Below are 4,982 nucleotides of genomic sequence, written 5' to 3' on the forward strand. Positions count from 1 at the left end.
TGAGAAAGAATCTCACTGTATTGTTCCGGTTGGAGTGCAGTGCTGTGATCTCAGTTCACTGCAACCTCCGCCTCCCAGGTTCAAGCAATTCTCCTGCCTCAGCCTCCCAAGTAGTTGGGATTACAGGTGCCCGCCACCACACCTAGCTAATTTCTGCATTTTTAATAAAGACAGGGTTTCACCACGTTGGCCAGGCTGGTCTCTAACTCCTGACCTCAAGTGATCTGCCTGCCTCAGCCTCCCACAGTGCTGGGATTACAGGTGTGAGCCATTGTGCCCAGCCAAGTAGTTCATTTTATGTGGGAATACTAGTGTCAGCCATCAAAGCATTTAAGAAAGTGGGTTTTTTTAGATAATATATTTTTTTCTCTGATCCATGTATCTAACATTTATTGAAAGCCTGTTACATAAGAAGCATCATGCTGACATCTCAGACCGCAAAGATGAGTGAGGCACAGACCTGCACTAAGGATCACTTACAACTGTCACCTTCCTAATACATCAATTCCAAGACAATGGAGTGTAAGGAGAGAGAAGTGTGCAGAGTATTATGGGGACGCTGCAGTGGTCATAGGCTGGCTTGGGGATACAGGATGGGAGTAAGGCATTAAATAACAGGGAGAGTGGAGGAAGGAGAACACTAAAAGCAGAGGAGCTGAACAGCAAGAACAAAGGCCTGGGAAGAGGGCCATGATGGCAGGTGCGTAGGAACTGCCCACTCATCAGCACTGCCAGAGATGAAGTAAGATACAGGAGATGGCCAGAGAAGACAGAGAGTTATACGGGGCAGATCTTGGAGAGTCTGGTCAGCTACTAGAAAACAAAATGCATTTGTTTATTTGCATTGTGAAATACAATCCATATATACATATACTCCCCCAAACAAATTTCAAAAAGAAAAATTTCAATTAGAAACCTATTAATATAAAATGAATCTAAAATTCTCTCCTTTTGACCAGTTCTTCTTTACAAAGGACATAAAAACAGCTTCTAAGTCATCTTTGCAGGAAATGAAAATGCATATACTAGAATATTTGAATATTTTTATGTATATATTTTTACTTACACTAATGATCATGTACAATGTTTATTATTCTGCACTTTGATGTTTTAGGTATTTTCTTTTTACCCTATGTATTAGAAGTCTTCTTAGCAATAATAACCTTGAATGTAAATGAATTATATTTCCCATTTAGAAGATAGAGACTGGCTGAATGAATAAAACAACAAGAACCAACTACATGCTACCTACAAGAAACTCACCTCACCTGTAAAAATACTCAACTGAAAGTGAAAGGCTGGAAAAAGACATTCCATGCAAATGAAAACTAAAAGTAAGCAGGAAAGCTATACGTATATCACACAAAATAGACTTCAAGTTAAAAGCTGTAAGAAAAGACAAATAAAAACATTATGTATAATAATGAGATCAATGTAGCAAAGAAGCATACAAATTATAAATATATATGCACCAAACAGTTAAGCACCCAGATAGATAAAGCAAATATTATTAGATCTAAAAAAATAGACCCTATTACAATAATAGTTGGGGACGTCAACACCCCACTGTCAGCATTGGACATACCGTCTAAACAGAAAATCAACAAACATCAGATTGAAACCGCACCATAGACCAAATGGACCTAACAGATATTTCCAGAACATTTCACCCAACAGCTGCAGAATACACATTCTTTTCATCAGTACATGGAACACTCTCCAGGACTGACCATATGGTAATATGTAAAACAAGTCTCGAAAATGTTTTTAAAAATCAAACTTATGTCAAGTATTTTATCTAACCATAATGAAATAAAATGACATCAATAACAAGAGGAACATTAAAAAATATACAAATACATGCAAATTAAACAACATACTACTGAATAACCTATGGGTGAGGGAAGAAATTTAGTATAAAATTTAAAAATTCCTTGAAACAAATAAAAATAGAAACACAATATACCAACATCTATGAAAGGTAGCAAAAGCAGTATTAAGATATAAGTTCATAGCAATAAATGCCTACATCAAAAAAACTAGAAAGATTTCAAATAAACAGCCTAAAACCTCTAAGGAACTAGAAAAACAAGAGTAAGTTAAATCCAAAATTAGTAGAAAAAAGGAAATAATAAGGATCAGAACATTAATAAACAAAATTAAGACAATAAAAGGACAATAAAACAAAAATTGTTTTTTAAAGATTAAAAAAAATAGACAAACCATTAGCTAGACTAACAAAGAAAAAAGAGAGAAGATCTAAATAAATAAAATTAGAAACAAAGAGAGACATCACAATGGATACCACAGAGATACAAAGAATCACTAGAGACTAATGTGAACAAATATACACCAATAAATTTGGAAACCTAGAAGAAATGGATAAATCCCTGGATACATATACCCTACCAACACTGAACCAAGGAGAAATAGAAAACCTGAATAGACCAATAACGAGTAACGAGGTTGAACCAGTAATAAAAATCTTCCAATAGAGAAAAGTTCAAGACTGGATGAATTCTACTGAACCTTTAAAAAATAATTAACACTAATTCTTCTCAAACCATTTCAAAATATTAAAGCAGAGGGAATTCTTCCTCTCTCATTCTATGAGACCAGCATTAGTCTAATGCCCAAACCAGACAAGAACACAGCAAAAAGAGAAAACCACAACAGCCCTGATAAACATAGACACAAAAATTCTCAACAAAATACTATCAAACTAAATCTAACAACACATCAAAAATATAATTCACCATGATTAACTGGGATTTATCCCAGGAATGCGAGGAGTGTTCAATATATACAAATCAGTAAGTGTCATACATCACATCAATAAAATGAAAGACGAAAGCAATATGATCATCTCAATAGATGCAGGAAAACCTTTTGATAAAATTCAACTTTCCTTCATGATAAAAACTCCTTTTTCTTTTTACTTTTTTTTTCTTTTATTTTTAGACAAGAAACTGTGGAATCTTTTTTCCTTTTTAGAGACAGGGTCTCACTTTGTCACCTAGGCTTGAGTGCAGTGGCATAATCATGGCTCACTGCAGTCTCAACCTCCTGGGCTCAAGCAATCCTCCTGCCTCAACCTTCTAAGTAGCTAAGACTACAGGTGCATGCTACCGTGCATGGCTAATTTTTTTTTTAATAGAGACAAGGTAAAAACTCTTAATAAATTAGGTATAGAAAAAAGTAACTGAACATAATAAAGGCCATATATGAAAAACTCACAGTTAACATCTTGCTGAATGAGAAAAAGCTTTCAGAATTAGAACGAAAAAGGAATGACCATTCTCATCACTATTAGTCAACACAGTATTAGAAGCTCTAGCCAGAACAATTAGGCAAGAGAAAGAAATAAAGAGCATCCAGATTGGAAAGGAGGAAGTAAAATTACCTCTTTTTACAGATGACATGATTGTATAAACCTGAAGACTCTTAAAAAAAAAAAACTCAGAGCTGATAAGTGAATTTAGTAAAGTTGCAGGATACAAAATTAATATACAAACATCACCAGCATTTTTATACATGAATGATGAGCTAGCTGAAAAAGAAATCAAGAAGGCAATCTCATTTACAATAGCTACGAAATCAAATACCTACAAATAAGTTTAACCAAGGAATTGAAAGCTCTCTACAAGGAAAACTATAAAACATGGATGAAAGAAATTTAAGAAGATATAAACAAATAAAAAGACATCCCATGCTCATGGATTGGAGGAATTAATATTGTTAAAATGGCGATGCTACCCAAACAACAGATTCAACACCAACACTATCAAAATACCAAGGACATTCTTCACAGAAATAGAATTTTTATTTTTTTTTAAATTTGCATGGAAACACAAAGGACCCTGAAAGGATAGCCAAAGCAAACCTGGGCTAAAAGAAAAAGCCAGAGGTATCACACTACCAGACCCAAAATATCCTTTAGATCAGCTGCAGTGGCTCGTGCCTGTAATTCCAGTACCCTGGGAGGCCAAGGCAGGAGGATCATTTGATCCCAGGAGTTTGAGACCATCCTGGGTAACATAATGTGACCCTGTCTCTATTACAAAAAAATTTAAAATTCTTTTTTAAAAACAAAACAAAATGTACTACAAAGATGTAGTAGCTCAAATAGCATAGTACTGGCACAGAAACAAATACACATAGACCATGGAATAAAGAGAATCCAGAAATTAATTCACATATATCAAGCAATTGTTCTTTGTCAAATGTACCAGAAACAGTCATTGCAGAAAGGAGAGTCTCTTCAATAAGCAGTGCTGGGAAAACTGGATATCCACATGCAGAAGGATAAAACTACTATCCCCACCTCTCGCCCTATACAAAAATTAACTCAAAATAGATCAAAGACCTAAATGTAAGACCTAAATATAAGACCTGACACAATAAAACTACTAGAAGGAAACACAGAGGAAGTGCTTCAGGATATTGGTCTGGGAAAAGATTTTATGAATAAGACCTCAAAAGCACAAGCAACACAAACAAAAATAAATGGAATTTTACTAAACAAAAAAGCTCCTACACATCAAAGGAAACAATCCATAGAGTGAAAAGACGGCCTATAGAATGTGAGAAAATATGTGCAAACTACTCATCCAACAGGGGATTGACATCCAGAATATGCAAGGAACTCAAACATCTGAGCAGCAAAAAAGCAAACCATCAAATTGAAAAATGGTTGAAAGATTTGAATAGACATTTCTCAAAAGAAGACATAGAATTGGCCAACAAATACATCAAAAATGCTCAACATCACTAATCATCAGGGAAATGCAAATTAAAACCACAATGAGACATCACCTCACCACAGGTGGGCTATCTCTTATCAAAAAGACAAAAAATAACAAATACCGGTGAGGATTCAAAGAAAAGAGAACTCCTGTACCTTGTTGGTGGGAATGTAAACTAGTACAGCCACCATGGAGAACTGTATGGAGGTTCCTTAAAAAACTACAAATAGGCCGGGC

Source organism: Cebus imitator, unplaced genomic scaffold (assembly GCF_001604975.1).
Source record: "Cebus imitator isolate Cc_AM_T3 unplaced genomic scaffold, Cebus_imitator-1.0 Scaffold32, whole genome shotgun sequence".
Lineage (NCBI taxonomy): Eukaryota > Metazoa > Chordata > Mammalia > Primates > Cebidae > Cebus > Cebus imitator.